Here is an 18,233-nt window from a genome sequence, read left to right as displayed (position 1 = left end):
ACATGAGGTGGCTATATGAAGAACAACCACACACATTTATGTTTTCACTGTAAACACCCCTGTGGTCCTACAGAGGCTGCCCTGCTATTAGCTACTGTTTGTTCACTCTGGTGCTGGCCAGTGAGAGGTCAGATGTACTGGTAATTCTTTGTGCCCCTTCTTCATTTCACTTAAACCCTTATAACTGCTGCTGGGATACAGCTGCACTGTGTTTGAGACACAGCAGTTACCACAGCTCGAAAACAGCCTACAAATGAAGTCTAATCATAGCGCCTGCTGTTTCAGCACAAACCTCAAGTTGTAAATAATGTGTGGGAATTGGCAAAGATCAACACCATGTCAAAAAACACTGCACTTATGAGTGATGTTCAGAGGCGTTAGTGTGGTGCAGGTGTGGTGGTCAGCACTGTCGCCTCACAACAAGAGGGTTCCAGGTTTGAATCCCGGCTGGGGCCCTTCTGTGTGGAGTTTGCATGTTTTCCCCGTGTCTGCGTGGGTTTTCTCCGGGTTCTCCGGTTTCCTCCCACAGTCCAAAGACATGTACCCCGCCTCACGCCCGATGTCAGCTGGGATCGGCTCCAGCCCCCCCGCGACCCCGACAGGGACAAGCGGTTGAAGATGAATGAATGTTCTGAGATGGAACCATCCATAGAAATTTAGTTTCTGTGGTACAGTCAGCTTCTTGCTGTGCTCTAAATTATGTTTACAGTTGTCACCATGGCCAAAACAAGAATATAAATTTTGTAATCCAGCCCTCTTGGATGCTATTATCTCAGTTCTGTGAGCGTGTCATAAAAATGATGTTCCCTCATATGGCATTTAAATGATAATACAGACAGTGACAAATTGTCAAGCACTTGAACGTACCAATTAAGAAGATGCTTCACTGATCTCAGCTGCATTTACATGAAGTGATAACATAACTAAAACTAATTGTGGCTAAATGCTACAGTATCTCAAACAAGTTTCAGGTTGTCTGCATGCTTTCAAGCAGTGTTTTAATCTGTACGGGGTTACTGTATGTGGTGAATGACACAGATTGGCTGTAGCAGAGCTCCACATCCACCTCAGCACAGGCAGCTCTGCATGCCTGCTGTCTGTCACTAACTCTCAGGTCACACAGCTGGCCTCTGGCAGCCTCACTGATAGTGTGTGTGTGTGTGTGTGTGTGTGTGTGTGTGTGTGTGTGTGTGTGTGTGTGTGTGTGTGTGTGTGTGTGTGTGTGTGTGTGTGTGTGTGTGTGTGTGTGTGTGTGTGTGTGTGTGTGTGTGTGTGTGTGTGTGTGTGTGTGTGCTTGGTAATTACATTGGTTAGCCACAAATCTTATCACAGATCAGTACCATTGTATGCACTGGCAAATATTCAAAGAGAAATGTCACGCAACATACATGCAATGTTTTTTCAGCTGTTTATATAAAACTGAGCCGTATATTTTCCTAATAACATGAATTTCAATGTCATATATCATTACAGTATTTGTTTTCATTTAATGTTGTTTTAGTGTTGAAATGATTAGACAATTAATTAATTTGTGTAGATTGTAAGAAAAAAAAAAAATCTCTTCTGTAACCAAAGTTGAGGGGACTTTGGCAAAAATCTTGTTACGGGCCTTTGTAGAAAAAAACAAAAACAAAAAGCAAATATTAGTCAATATGGCTTAATCAGATTTGTTTTCTTCTCAAACATTATTATCTGTATTTGCATATGGCATGTGGGTCTGAGAGAGAAAGAGAGAGAGAGAGAGAGAGAGAGAGAGAGAGAGAGAGAGAGAGAGAGAGAGAGAGAGAGAGAGAGAGAGAGAGAGAGACACACACATAGTCAGAGAGACAAAGAGAGGGAAACGGAGGTGTAAGGTTTATGTGCCTGACTCCACGCTGTACCTGCTGAACTTGGCAGGGACAGGCGCTGTCATCTGACCCTCTCCTCTCTGTTGCTGGCTCAAGGCCAACCTGCCCGGGCCGAGCCAGGCACACCAGATTAATTTCTGCTGGTTACGTGGCTCTGTCCTTACATCACTGTCCTCTGCTGCTGACTGTACAGTGCAGCTGAGGCAACGGACAAGACACACTTCAAATTGTACACGCTGGTGTTCACACTGAGGCACCTGGTGAGTACCAGTGGTGCCATACTGGATTTCAGTGTCTTTAAAAACATACGTTTCTGCACACTAGTACTCTTGCATTTACAACATTCATTCACTCAACACATCAGTCTAATTATCCAGTCCATACAGTATTTACTCAGCGCTTTTATTGTTCTGGGCTTGATGCATCTGCATGACAAGTACTGCCTATGCAAGTTTGTCCTAATCTGCTAGCAGCATACTGGATTTTAGCCATTGGCCGTATGGTGCCAAAGTGATAATCATGGAGTGAGAGGCTAGAGTGTGGAAGCCTGCAATACCGACTTGACTTTCTGACTTCTGTCTCGGAGGATTTAGGAGAGTTATGCTGATAGTATTCTTCGAAATAATAAAATTGCTCCATTTGTGATGTATTTCATCAAGAAGGTAAAAAAGAAAATATTGCCTGAGTATAGTAGTTTTACAGCAACGTTTCTGTCTACCAGGCAATGAAGCTAAATCGCGTGAGATACACAAAGAGATAGAACGTATATTGATTAAAGCATAGGAGTAACGATAAGTGCATTAGTACAGCATGTGTGTTGTGTTTCTGTATCTGTGTCTGCATATTGCATTCACAGAAAATCTCTAATCACTGTTTCTTGGCTTCGTTTGAGGAGCGACCCTTTCATATTTTGTTACTTTTGTTGAATAAAAGGAATATTTTCAGACAAGATGCAGAAGATTTCCCCAAAGAAATCCTGAGGAAGAAAGTGAAAAAAGTTTATTATTTTGAAATTGTGCCTGAATTTGCTTTGCTCGACCTAGATGTATCTTCAGTATCAAAAGCTCTACACAAAGATTGTGCACTCTGAAGTATTAGAGGATTTCTGAGTTATCGGTCTACATGCAGGAGCCTATAGCTTTCCAGTTTTAACTCTGGGAATTTTATCATGACAATGGTGAAGCCGACTCGGGGCCCTTTTAAGCTTCCCTAAATTCATTTCCATCGCTATTGCTCTCTGAGTTCAGTTACATTTGGCTGTGCATCACCATGGCAGCGGACATTGGCCCTTGTGTCTGACTCAGATATCCTCCACAACATTTCAGCTCTGAGTGAGTCATAATGAGTCCCTCTCTCCACTGCTACAGCGCTGAAAATAGGCTCACTTTCCTCCTTAAGATTTCTCTGAGGAGAACGTCTGTGATCATCTTTCAAAACGCTCCCTTCATTCTGCAACAAACATTAACCAAAAGAATGAGCAAGGAATGCTGGGAACTAACCAAGTGGATAAAGAGAGTTTCTGCGAACAGGATATGCACACAAGGACATAGAAACATGCTCATACACAGAAACTGTGCATTTATACTGGGACAGGCTACTCTTTTCTCCTACTTTATACCTGTAAGCAACACAGTAAACCAATAGTTCAGATAACTCAATGTCAAAAAAGAGCTTAAAGATGCGAATTTCATGATCAGCTTTCATTTAACTACCATTTAGAAAAGGCCTGATCAAATGCCTATTATTCCAGTTACATTTTGCAATCAAATCAACCATCTTATGCAATTGTCTTGCTTATTTTTGTCTTATTCTTACTTTTGTGTGTCTACTTGCCTAATTATTTATGGTTTCATTAGAGAAATTAAAAAGCACAAAATAACTAAATCATTGAATTCACAGTATTTCTATTTAATTTTGCATCTTTACAAGAATCTGAAATAGGCCGTCAGTATAAATAGATTTTGGTCTTGAACCACAAATGTATAAAGGAGGAAAAGATGAACCTATACAGAAAGTGAGAAGTTAAATTTACCCTCGAACATATCAAGATAATCATAATACCCTGCACAGCAAGACTGACATTTATTTGGTTCGTATGCTGTGTGTGTGTGTGTGTGTGTGTGTGTGTGTGTGTGTGTGTGTGTGTGCGTGTGTGTGTGTGTGTGTGTGTGTGTGTGTGTGTGTGCGTGTGTGTGTGTGTGTGTGTGTGTGTGTGTGTGTGTGTGTGTGTGTGTGTGTGTGTGTGTGTGTGTGTGTGTGTGTGTGTGTGTGTGTGTGTGTGTGTGTGTGTGTGTGTGTGTCATATGGGTTTCTGTGACACAGCCTCCAGGCCCACAGTTCTGCTAAATGAGAAGCTTCCCCTTTATTGTGATGGGAGGCGAAGACAGAGGAGACACGAGGAGGGAGGGATATTTCCTGCCTGATATTTGTAAATGAGATTTGCTAACCCTGGGCACGACATTCATTCTAGGTCCTACGTTGGAGGAAAATAGTAATTTATGCCTCTCCTTTTCTTCTATCTCTGAAACCTAAACGTTCCGACTATGATAATGTGGTGCAGTCTCTGTGCTGGCCTGTCACTCATCGAGACCTGTGGGTCTTTACCCTTTACATGCTGCTGAACATGCTTCTGAATATTTCTGTCACATCCATACAAATCAGATATCAATTAATATATTATGCTGATTACTGGTTTCAAATGGTGACATAACTTACAGGCATTCAACATTTTAAACCCTGTGTATCAAATACAGGTAAAGAGGCTTTGTTGATCATTTTGTTTTTGTAAGAAAGTAAAGTGTTTAAATTCTAAAATGGTGTTCAGGAGAAAGAAAATGTAAAAAGAGGGTGAAGTCGGTCTGCAAATAGTGTGTGTGATTGTCAACACTGGATTTTTTTAACATGATGATATTATTTTAAATTCAAAGTTGAAACATAAAAATCTGGGCTGATTTATGGATAATTTAAATTGCTAATCTAGACTGTTTTTTGTTGCAGTCTTATATAGCAAATCTGAAACTTGCTTTTTAGACATTTTGGCAATGTTAGGTAGTTAATTAGGCTGGATATGTGTGCTGAGGATAGAATGAGAATTTACTTTCACTAAACACGTAAGATCAAGCAGCCTGTAATCATCAAACTATTCCCCCGCCAATATCACAAGTTATCCAACAAGCAATGTACAAAAGATATGTTCAGCATTTTTGGATTCAATAATGCATACTTTTAGTCTATGTCTATATTTTTACTCTCAGGAGTCATGTTTTCACCTTTAAATGTTATACCTTATTTATGATGTTGTATCTTGTCGTCTATAAAAATGAGTAGGCTTCACATTATTAACCTTTAAACCTGTGGCCTACAACCCATCTCAATAGAACAACATGTCCATATGATCCATGTGCACACAGTACACAGGCTCAAAGAGGTTCCATATAGAATAAATATAAGAAACCAGAGAGCACAAGCGTGCAACAAAGAGTTATCTATCTGTCCAATAAAACTCTCCCATGTGCTAAAAATAGGCCCATTCAGAACAGCGCAGAAAGAGGATCTGCTCCCGCTCTCCTGGCACAATAGTCCGTGTTCTCAATCCATCCCACCGCCCTTCTGATGGGATTTGCTAACCCTGTGAAAATGTGCCAGTGACCCAGTCTCCTAGCTTTCACTTCAAGACCGGTTAAGGTCTCCTAAGACAGTGATTAATGTCATTACAAGTGTTATTTAAATCTTCTGCTGCAAGGAAATAAGAGAGAGGTCATAATATATAAAGATGTGGGGGAGCAGAACTATTGTACCATCCGTCTGATTTTTTTACAGCTAAAACATATCTAAAGGTTTGCTTTTTATCATTATTAGTCTACTACCTAAGGTCACCAAATGTGTGTACTAACAAGAATGATAAATTCAACAACAAAACTAACAGAAGGGATTGATTGGTTGATGTTAGTCAAGCAAACCTGAGTGAGAGTTCAATCAGGTATAATACTTTAAGTGAATACACCCGTCTGCATGGATCGTGGGGTTTTTAGGGCCTTTAAAATGTCTCTTCACATTGCTAGTCTCACTATTTCGTAATCAGCACCTACTTAATGTAATGCAGGAGGACATGGGCAATTAAAAGAAGAAAAGTAGGGGATGTTAAAGGAGACAGGCTGTTTCAAAACTGCAGAGGAATAACGGAGTCAATGGCAGGAAGAGGAGAGTGTGATCTGGATTAGAAGGCAATCTGGATTAGTCAAAGGATCTGGGGCTCACACTGCTGCTACTGCAGCACCCAATGACACATGCACAAAAATGCCAAGTCAGACTGAGAGCCTGAGAAAAGAAATGCGTGTGCATACCCGTGTGCATACATGTTGTTATTTGACTTTTATTACAGCTTGCTTGGGCAATTTTACAGGCTGAAATTATCCTTTGTTATATTTTAATTTTAATCACACAGAAATCCCTTGAGAAGAGAATGAGATATTGCCATACACTCTAATCATGTGCTGTGTAATAGCTCTTTGCTTTAATATCTATAAGTTAACATAGTACTGGCATGAAGTCAAATATGTGTTCTAGCCTTTTAAATACAATTGGCTCATATAACAAGCAGACTAATAATACTTGATATATAAGTTAATTACCACTCACTCTCCGCAGTGCTCTAATTATAGCCTTTACAAAGAGCAGCAGTAATGCACTTTTAAGTGTAATGGGAGTTTATCTAATTAGGCCTATCACGCGCAGGCATGCACACGCACACTGGTGAGAGAGCTGTCATTCAGTAATTAGTAATGGTGATGAAACCCCGCTCATTTACAAACCATCACAGGGCACAGTCAGCTGACCTGCGTGCTTGCATACAGCCAAGCTTTTAAAACAGTAATATCTTTATGACACAACTGTGGCACAGCATAGGGTAATACATTAGCTGGTTTGCCATTTTATTACCACAATCAGCTAAAAGCCAGTACAGTACTTATCTACTTTAGTAATGACTGCCTTATATCTCCATCGGTGGTGTTAATGAGTGGGCAGGCGTGGTCTAACTGCTGAGGCTAATAGGGCTGGTCACACAATCTTACAAGGTGTGAATATATATACGGTGTATATATACAGAGAGAGAGAGAGAGAGAGAGAGAGAGAGAGAGAGAGAGAGCGAGAGAGAGGGAGAGAGAGAGAGAGACAGAGAGAGAGAGAGAGAGAGAAAGAGAGAGAGAGACATATTACATGCCCCAGGGAACATAATAGAGGTGTTTGCTCTTATTATCACAGAGCTAATGATGCCCCTGTGAACTAAGCAGCCAACCAGCCAATCACCCACCCACCCGGCCAGCCATCACAGTGTTCAGCTCTTTGTTTTAAACCTCAACAGATGTAGCTCACTTGGCTGGACTCCAGTTGTGCGTTTGAACTTGTGTGATATTAGAAAAGTAGACCCCCTGATGTGTTAGCAGGATTTATGAGATATGGAAGCCCTTTATTTTACATTTTAAAAGGTTTTACATCTGGTGCGAGGGGGAAACCAGAGGCCTGAGGTTGAAATTAGGTCATTTAAATATATCCTGGAGAGTTTTTACCAAGGTGCATTTGTTTGCTTTCTCATTTTAACCCAGATTAATGCCCTGCACTGTTGTTGCCAAATCTCCAAACCAGACACATGAACTACTCATTAAATCGTGTTCACGTCATCTTTAAATATTTTATTTATTTCAAACTTTTTTATTGTGGTTTGCTTATGTTTTTGAAAGAAAGAAAGAAAGAAAAAACCTTTTGCTAATCCAAAACAAATTTATGGAAAACTTATGGGCATGGTATGTCTATAAAAACCACAATAAATGCCTATGCTTACTGTGTGGGCACCATGAAGATTCAGTCCCCTGTGGTGTTTTTGGCTTGGCTGATCACAGTAAGTTAGTAGCTATATTAGTGGGAGGCCGGTGAAGGATTATGTTTTTTGCACTATTGACTGCTACTAGTAGTGTCGACAAAGTTGTGATCTGGGAATGTCTTGTACCTTCTTGTGTATTAGCTTTATTAGCTCAAGTAGCTAGCGTTAATCTTAACAATGGCTACTAAAGCTAATATGGATATCTTTAACTATTTTAAATTGTCTGTTTGTTGTTTATTGCAACTGAATATGAATGAGACTCCTGTGTACGGAAAAGTTCTCATTCTGTAGGTGTAAACTGACTTTTAAGCCAAGTGAACACATCCCCTCTTCATCCACTCATGACACATTCATGTGCATAGGCTTTTGAAGCAGAGGAATGTTATATTCTAATGCATATACTGTGGAGTATGTGTTTACCACTATTTTCTCACAAGCGAATCGGCGTATGTCCGAAAAGTCGGCGGTTCGATCCCCGCCTTGCCCTACTTGTGTCATGGTTGTTGTGTCCTTGGGCAAGACACTTCACCCACCTTGCCTCGTGTGAATGTGTAAGACTGCTGTATGTTTGAGGAGGTGGTCGGAGCCACGCTTTTGTCAGTCTGTCCCAGGGCAGCTGTGACTACTATGTACTTTACCACCACCATGTAGGTCTGTGTGAATGAGTGGAACCTGGGCACTGAGAAAGGCGCTATGTAAATCAAAGCTATAATAATATATAGAATTTATGGATTTATACTTATGTATTAACATATTTTGTAAGGGTCAATATATCAATACAATGATCAAAGATTCAATATCAATATCATCGCTACAAAGTGAAAAAATGTATACATCGTCTTGAAATCCCCACTTTATATTTATTCTTTCTATTAAAAAGAACAGATTGTTTTTCATTTAAATGTCTGACAGAGCTCAGTAGTAAAATTGGAAAATCCTATTTTTGTGGCTTTTTGTGATATAAATGTCACTGATTGTGTGTAATGGGCACATGATATCACCTCATATCACTCGCAGGCCGCTGAAATGAATTTAATTAAATTTGAATCGTGGCAGACTTTATGATATCAGAAAATATCTTATTTTAAAGACTTCCACCCCTATTATTTTGAGTTGATTGCATCTTAAGTGCAGCTTTTCTAAGCCATGTGCATTCTACACCCTATCCCACGCAATATTTTTTCAAATGTAAAGGAAGATCGTGTGTAAACTATTGTTACATTGACTGAATTAGTGTTTTGAATATATCACAAAATAAACCCCACTAAGACTGAATAGGAAACATTGCCACTGCTGTTTATGTTGTTTTTTATGCATTAGTGGTTAGCACTGTCGCCTCACAGCGAGAAGGTTCCAGGTTCGCATCCTGGCCTGGGCCTTTCTGTGTGGAGTTTGCATGTTCTCCCCGTGTGTGCGTGGGTTTTCTCCGGGTTCTCCGGTTTCCTCCCTTAATCCAAAGACATGCATGTGTTAGGTTAATTGATGACTCTAAAATTGCCCTTAGGTGTGAATGGTTGTCTGTCTCTGTATGTCTCTATGTGCCCTGTGATAGACTGGCGTCCTGTCCAGGGTGTACCCCGCCTCACGCCCGATGTGAGCTGGGATCGGCTCCAGTCACCCGCGACCCCGGCCCCGGGATAAGCGGTTGAAGATGAATGAATGAATGAATGAATGAGTATGCACTTTCATTTGGGTTCTGGTCCGTGTCAGATTAAATGAAACCACTTCTGTCACCAATATCTCACAACCAACAATTCCCAGTGAAGTCATAGCCATTTGTTTCCCTGTTACATGCTGTAAATCTCAGGGTAGACATGCAATTTTCCTTTAGAGAACATATTTAGTAAATTCCAAGTTTTATAGCTTGCGGTTTCGATTTGAGGTTTTCTTAAGTTTAGGTACATAAGCAGTTTTCATTTATTGCCAATAAAACAGTAAAGCAGGACAAAAGTCTGATTGCCTTTTTGCTTCATCAAGATGTTATGAGATATTATAAATAATCAAATGACATTTTCAGAGTGGAAACAGATTGGTGAAATGGAAATATTTGAGTGCATTTGTCACAACTAAACAGTGTAACATCTGTGAGAGCAGATAGGAAAGAGCTGAGGTCATCCTACCATAAGAACGCCCTGTCTTAAAGATGTCCTGAAAAATACAGTTATTCTATGTCAGGGCATTTTCTACCGATAACACTATGGTAGGTCATTATCATTTAAAAAAGTCAATACATCCTTGTCCGGGGTCGTATTTTCTCCATAGTAGAAAGAGTGTGCTGTCCTATGTAGAATTATACTAGACACTAGGTTTGTGGGAAATGAGTATAAGTTTTGTCAGTTTAAGTGATATGGTGGCACAATGTCCCAGATATAATGAGGAGAAAACAAACCATTCCCAAATGTAAGAAAAATAGAAATTATATGGCATCAGCAGCTGTCTCCGATTCTGAATCTGACCCACACTTATTGGGGTTTGACTTGAGCTAGCTACCAAGTGAGCGAAATAAAACATAAATAAATAAATATATATTTGTAGGCAAAAGTACAAGTAGTCTGTATTGAATTGTATTGGCCACTTGAATGGACACAAAAAAACAGGCCACATACTATTTAATTAAGCAAAACATGTCATCCACTAGCATTCCTTTTCTGACAGTGATTTTCAGGCTGCATATTAGATTTCTGTAATTCCACAACTCGTAAACGATCACCAATTAAACGTGTTATATACGGGCCACATGATCTGCAGTTTGGAGCCAGAAATGAGAACATTAAACATATTTTCTGGCAACATATAAGACTATGATATAAAAATTTCCCTGTGAAGACCAGGATTGACTACTGCTAATGTAACGCATTTAGAAATTCTGCACAAGTTTTCCTTGACCTTTCCTTTGCTGCCAAGTCATTACAAACTGAGAGAGTGAACATTTCCTCGCCTTGACACTGAGTCAGATACAAACTCCTAACAACACACATGCCTCTACACAGCTCCAGCGTAGCAGACACGCAGCAAACATTCATGGGGTGCACTATTCATTAAAACAATGAAAATGCAAGGGGCTGAATTTCTTTTTTATCACAGCGGGGATTTTCCAGATGGCCTCTTAAACAGGGTGTTCTCATGCTTATGTTCCCATGCCAAATTACTAGGCTACAAAGTCGCATGTCCAACAAATATTTCATTATGAACCAACTAAATGCAAGACAACGGCAGTAGTGTTTTTGTTTTCTATTTATGGAGTTAATGACTGTCAACCCAAAATCTGAATGCTGTTTATATGCCATTTGTGAGCGTAAGGAATGGAGGTCAGCTGGACAGGATGTTGAAGTCAGGCAGGACTGGAGTCATGACTGGTGACTCTGCTGAGTCCAATGAGCCCCTCAGGTCATCTGTATCGAGGGAGGGATTAGGAGCGGTCGGTGATCCCATCAAAGCAATGTGTCACCAGCACCGTGTCTTACCACTGAGCCACACACTCCAGCGAGCACTGATCCCCTTAACTGACTCTCAGCGGGCCCAGCAACTAAGGCAAGCTGACAGCAGGGCTATTTTCAGGCAGAAATCAGCCCTGTTTGGACAGGGCCACAGATAGAGATGGCCGGGACCCATGTCATCGCTCTCCATTAGAGAGAATGAAAAACACAGTGAGGAGCCCACTTTGCCACTTTGCAGCAGAAAGCAACCTTTTGCTCGCGACAGCTCCCAGAAACAGATGAGGGATAAATGTGTTGTGACAGCAGCTAATAAGGTCCCTGTGATCTGCTGGTAGTGTGTCAGAGTGTGTGTGTGTGTGTGTGTGTGTGTGTGTGTGTGTGTGTGTGTGCGCATGAGTGCCGATGTGTCGTCTATGTTTGTACTAAGAGAATGCTTTGAACAGAGGAGTAAAATGCACTGATGGGAGATAAATGGAGCCGCTACAAGAGGATGTCTTGAAACATGAGTATGCGATACATATTTGACATGCTTGATCAGTCTTTCTTCTTTTGTATGACAGATCAAAGAGCCAATGGACTAAAATAGTAAGTAGGACCACAAATAAAGTCTCTACAAATAGCCGGAGCCAGTCATGAAAGGCGTTTAAAAAGCATACTAGTCGCACTGATAAGTCTTTCCTACTGACTTTATTAGAGCTGCAACTATGAGTCAATTAATCGTTTAATTGGTTAGTTTTAAACTATAAAATGAATCGCCATATATTTTGATAATCGATTTATCGTTTTGAGTCATTTATTAAGAAAATATGTCAAAATTCTTTGATTCCAGCTTAAATGTGAATATTTCCTGGTTTCTTTGCTCCTCTATGACAGAAAACTGAATACCTTGGAGTTGTGGACAAAACAAGACAACTGAGGGTGTCATGTTGGGCTTTGGGAAACATTGATCAACATTTTTCACCATTTTCTGACATTTTATAGATCAAACAACTAATCAATTAATCTAAAGAGAGAATCTATAACTAAATGTTCTACTATTACTATTCATGCAGAGGTTCCATTTGACTTTAAAGCATATCACTATCCCCGCAAGCCGACACGTGCCTTGCAAAAGTTTACAGTCGGCATCAATGCAGCGATCACAAATAGAGCACAGGATTTTAAAAAATCAATTTGTAATGCTCTTCCACCTTCTTACTAATGATCATCCGTCCCTAATACACCAGATCATGGACTAAGGATTGACCTTGGTCACCAAACCGGTAGCTAACCCAATTACGTCCTGCTCTGGACGCTCCAGGGAAGATATATTTACATCACCTCACCTGAATGGAAGGCAGTACTCTCAGTGTGAATGAGGAACCAGTTCTTAAACATGGCAGTATCTTATTTTAATTTGTGTCTGTACAGTGCTTGTTTGAAAGTCATATATCTTTTTGCCTTATTTAGAACTTATTATTCTGAGCTCCGTCATGGCTGGCCAAAAACAAATAGTCGTTTCCATGCTGGGCGCTGATGTAAATGCTGCAAATCCTCAACTTGTGTCTGAATATTTTAGTAGTTGTTTAAAATTGTAGTCTACTTGCATTAGCTTTAGAAAGAAAAAGCTGTTATACTGTATATAACAATATAACAGTTATATTATATCTGCCTGCGGTGCTGTGCTGCAACACTTAAGTTACAGCTCACCTCTTTGCAAAGCAACCGTCTCTAAAGGCATTTTCCTTGAAATAGGCCGGTGCATGGCAGTGAATATTTGTGCTGTCAAAGGATTAAGACATCACAGCATATCTAAAACTATTACAGCTACAATTTATTTTACTTTCCTGACACAGCTGACTAGAGAAGCCATTAAATTTCTCAACAAAATGGAGCAGTAAGGACTTTTTTAAAAAAGGCCCCTACTATTGTGTAGGTCTTGAACTGCCATGCTGGATGCTACACACCGGAAATAATTTGGGTTATGTTCGGTCTAATTTGCTGCAGTAAAAAACAGACACAACAGAAGCAGACATTTGCATCTGTTAATGTACAGTTTTTGACAAGGTGCCTGTTCTCAATTTGTCAGATTATACACATTTACCATTTAACGTGCATCTTACAGCAATTTGTGCATTGTACAGTTTACATGATAAGGCATACTGGAATATTGATTAACCTGTGCTTTAGGAAACCTGCAGAGGCTCGGAGCAGACTCCAGGACTGCGCCCTCCACAACCCATCAGCCCAGCCCTGCTATCCATTCATAGGGGTTGGGTGAGGGGTGTAGGATCGATGGCATACCAGGATGCTATTAGAGCTGAGGCAGCTAGGCAGCCAGGCCGCCACGACTTCAAAAGCAAAGTGTGGGAGGAGAAATAACACAAGGTAATTATCTGGGCCCCGCTAGCTACCACAGAGGTAATCTGTAGAGTGGAGGACGAGGGGGGCTGTGGAGGTGGTGTTCAGGATGTCTGTCCATATTTACCTCTACTCGCTGCACTCTGCTCACTTCAGCAATGCTGATGGAGAAGACAAAAACTTCAAAAACGGCACACATTTTTATTAGATTTATTAATTAGTTTTACCCGACATCTACTGTATATTCAGATAAACTTTACTTTACATATTTGTCTATCCCCACAATCCACAAGGTGAAATGTATCTTTTGCATATCCCTCTTTATAAACACAGCACATAGGGTCAACCATCTCTCCAGCTGCCAGTCCACATTCCCTAAATGGTCCGTACATGGACTTGAACCGGCGACTGGGCGGCCCTCCAGTCCCCACAGATTCAGCTTCTGCAGAAAAAACCCTGCAACTACAACTAAAATCATTGTTGGATATTAACCAAAAAAGTTAGGTGATTAACTGCCGCCCAGTTTCAGATTTCACAGGCAAGAAGTCAGAAAAGGAGCAATCAGAGTGAATCACATCTCAACCTGTCACACTGCAGCTGAAGCCAAATTGCCTAGCAAGGTGAGAAGCCATCTGCTTTTCCAGTTAACTTAAAAGTCATTATCAGTGAGAGGCAATTACGCAAATGCTCCAAGAGCATCTGGACAACAAGTCATCACAAAGTCAAGAAAGTCCCACTTATCCGACTTGAGCTAAGATAAGTTGATTATATTGGTTAACAAACATGAAATTAATTCAAATCCTGACCAAATAACTTTTGCACAGATTATAATTTTCTGATCGCTCATTTGGAAGTGCACACAAAATCTTCAGTAAGAGCAATCTAATATAATTTGCTTCCTCTGTTCCTGAAAGTTTCTCATTTGTGTAATCAAATATAACAGCAATAATCACTGGTACAACTGTTTCACACCACGCCTAAAAGCTCAATCCCCAATGACTCGTTTCTAATAGAAAGAAAACATAAATTACCACAGCGAGGGAGAGATCACTCTGTTCTAAAAAAGGACTGGCTGTATAAATAGTGCACACAAGAACAGACAAACACACACATACTTAAAAAATAAAATAGAGAGCAATTATAAAAACTGCCGGATCAGCAAGAAAACTCCTATGTGCAGCCGTAGGCTTCCAGTGTAGATAATGAGTTAAAGGTCAATAGGCTGTGATAGGCTTATGACACCAATTAGTGCAATATTTCAAATCAGCACTGTAGCTCATCATCCGTGGTGGTCAAATGATGCTTTGAGATTTAAAAAAAGCTAATTGCAGAATAATGAGCACAAACCGGTGTTATCACGGTGAGAGATGCAAACAGCAATAATCCCTTGGGTTGGTTTAGAGGTCATGTACTGCACTTAGAGTCACGGATCAACACAGGGGTCAGGGTACTGGGGAGGGGCAGGGGTTATTGCTGAGGTAAAGGTACAGGGTCAGCTTTAAGACCTTGTGCTCAACCTTTGGAAGAGAGACTTTAGCTAATCTTCCTTGAGTATTCTTCTACAAAACACGTGGTTGCTGACAGGATCGAACCTGAGATGTTTTTTCCAAATTCCAAAACTTGCTCAGTATGATCCATGCACTCCCTACGTAGGGTGCTGACATTTCAGAGTACAGGATGCTGAATGCTTATGTTACAGGCGCACCAGCTGCTGACAGTTTTGAGGTCACTGGTCATTTGCCATAACCACAAATGGACCCATGGAAGAAAGACAGCTCTAGCTAGACAAGAGAAGATAAGATAGAACTTTATTAATCCCAAAGGAAAGTCTTGTGCCAGACATTGCTCAAAACTTACAACATAGCAAAGTTTACATATAGAATAATTCAATTCAATTTTATTTATAGTGTCAAATCATAACAAAAGTTATCTCGGGACACTTTACAGAGTAGGTATAGACCACAATCTATGACTTATTTATGATTCATATAGACCCAACAATTCCCCCGTAGAGTACGGTTGCAATGAAAACCTTCCCTATAACAGGCAGGAAGGTCAGACAGACCCAGCTCTGTGGAGGACGGACATCTGTCTGCACCGGTTGGGGAGATAGAAAAAGAGAGAGAAGGAGAGAAAAGACGGACGGATGGACAGAGACAGACAAAGACAGACACAAAGACAGAGACAGACACACTTCCAGTAACTATAATACAAATACATAAGACTAATTACCATAGACTAATAAATGTAAAATGTATACGGAGTAATGTTTACAACCAAGCCTAATAGAATAAAATAAAAATTATTCAGTTAAAAAAGAAAAGTGATATTGTGTCTCATATTGAAAATATTGGCAGTTATGTTGTTAAAGTAATATTGCGCATGAAGACCCTCTCTGTGGAACAAACACAGTGTCATCTAGTATTTTTCAGTGTATTGCAGTGGCCAAAGGAAAGAATTGGCTGCAAGGCTGCAAGGCTGCAAAGCAGAGCCGTATACAGTTCCAATAATATATTGATGTTCCAGATGGGAATTAACTGACATCAGCTGACTTCCTTTAAGCAACAGCTGACTGCACTGTCGACAACCTGACGCCACAGCAGCTCTTAGCCTGAGCCCAGGGGTCAGACTGTGCCACCTCATTCTCTGTGATGTATCACTAATACACAAGAGGGCAAGCCAAAGGCAAGCAACCCGTAACAAGGACACAAACACTGCTCCACTTCCCCTGATGACACCTTGATGAATAAACTCTCCAGACTAATCAATGACACCATGGCAGCAGTAGCAAGCCTTCTAACCGGTTGGTCAGGCAGCGTCACAACACACACACTCCCAGGGCCACCCTGTTGTTGTTGTTGACTCAACTGCTAATAAACTAGCAAAGTGAAAAAATGAAAAAATATTACACATATATTGCCCTGCCCCCCCCCCCACACACAGTAAAATTAAAAAAACAAAAAAAAATGTTTGATGTTGCCGCTGTAGGCTAGTTTGGAAAACCTCTTAAATTGAAGAGGCTAACGCCTTCATGCCACATTGATTCACAATGCAGCACCAACAACCAAAGACAGACAAATGTGTAAACATAAACACTGTGTACTCGAGCTTCTGCAGTAGCAACATCCATCATGACAGTTTTTATTGCAAGTTGCGTACCATAGGGTGTAATGCACTGATGCATCAGTAAGCAATACAAGCAGACATGTATCATCAATTTGAGCTTTAAAAAGAGGAAAACTGAGGTCGGATACAACTTCTTAAAGCCAACAGTTAGAACCAATTGTGTGGAGGCAATCAGTAAGTCTTGCTTGTTCCATTGAGCCAATTACATCCAATAGAGGAAGCAATCTTTTAACCAGCCTTGTGGAGAGTGTCTATTGAATTTCCCTTTGGTAAAGAATTTCAATGAACTGTCTGAAAAGATAAAAATGTCAAATATCTCCTTTAATTCGCACAGTTGCAGGACATTTTACTACACAACACAGGTAAAATCATCTTACTAAAGGCAGGCATGAAAAGCTTAAATGTTTTATATTACTATTGAAAGTGTCAGTGGGAAAAAAAGAGTATCAAATCGGTAATTGGTCATTTTTTGCAACTTCATAGCTACATAGTGTAAGATATAGTTCCCACAGGCTGAAAATATACTCTAAACTTGAGAGACAGCTGCAAAACAGAATTGCACCTTCAACCTATACATTTTCTACTTATGGAAGTATTTTTATTTCAGAATGACTGCACATCAATGCCACATTTCATGAATGAAGCAGATGTTTAATTACCCTGCATGTGCAGATGATTGGTATTCATGTTTTCCCACCAAACAACAAATTTTTGGGATAATATGAACCAGCTGCTCCAGAATGAATGCTGATAATAATGTATATAAGCAACAGTATAATCCTTTCCAGTAAAGGCCTCTTGCTTTTACAAGCTGCCACCACACCTGAAACAATTATATATTAAGAGTTTTTGATGTTAAAATGCTTCAAATTCCGCTTTACCTTTCGAAGATGAAGACCCTAAAGGTTTATGTCGATTACCATTCGCTCAAAGGACTCAAAATCGACAAAGCAAGCCATGACACGCATCCTGTTCGGAGCTGCCAGTAGCAGTCAGTCCAGTTATCTCGTGAATGTTTTTGTGTATCTGTTGTGCCTATAGAGCCTCTCCCGCTGATAGACGGAAAGAGGTTCTGGCTCCTGCCAGAAAAGCATGATTGACGTCCTTGAGATGGAGGAAAGCCAGTGAGGGCTTTACTGTCACTCTTGGACGTGCAGAGGGCTCCAAGATGGCAGAGAGTTGATATGTTTGAGAATCAGCACTCACACATGGAGAGAGCACAAAGCGCTTAGGTTTAGGGCAGGGCAATATGGCCAAATCTTATATCCCGATATAGGTAATTTCATATTGATATAATAATAATAGTCTATATGAAATAACCACATGGTAAAGCCTATTTTTGTACACTGTATGAATTAAATACTTGACAGATAAAGGACTGAATATTTTGTCATTTTATTAAGAACTTTATTGTAAAACAAAACCACAGTCTATATTTCACACCAGATTTTGTTAGAAACTTGAGTTAGTTTGTGCTTGTTATTATCAATATAGACAAAGTACCTGTATATCATTATATCTCTCTATAATAGTTTAATCTTGATATACAGTAATTCCATTTAAGACGACAAATTATCATATTGAATTGTCACTCAGCCCTACTTG

The 18,233-nt window shown here is 40.1% G+C and overlaps 1 protein-coding gene across 3 annotated transcripts in view; it reads right to left on the bottom strand.

The window, feature by feature from the left end:
* The window catches only part of LOC310955661 (RNA-binding motif, single-stranded-interacting protein 3), a gene marked incomplete at both ends in the record, with an annotated part of 278,373 nt that overhangs the window by 259,504 nt on the left and 636 nt on the right, over positions 1-18,233 (bottom strand). The window lies entirely within an intron of this gene.

This window comes from Echiichthys vipera (assembly GCF_963691815.1).
Source record: "Echiichthys vipera genome assembly, chromosome: 13".
In the NCBI taxonomy this organism is placed as follows: Eukaryota; Metazoa; Chordata; class Actinopteri; order Perciformes; family Trachinidae; genus Echiichthys; species Echiichthys vipera.
This window is presented reverse-complemented; position numbering and strand designations above follow the sequence as displayed.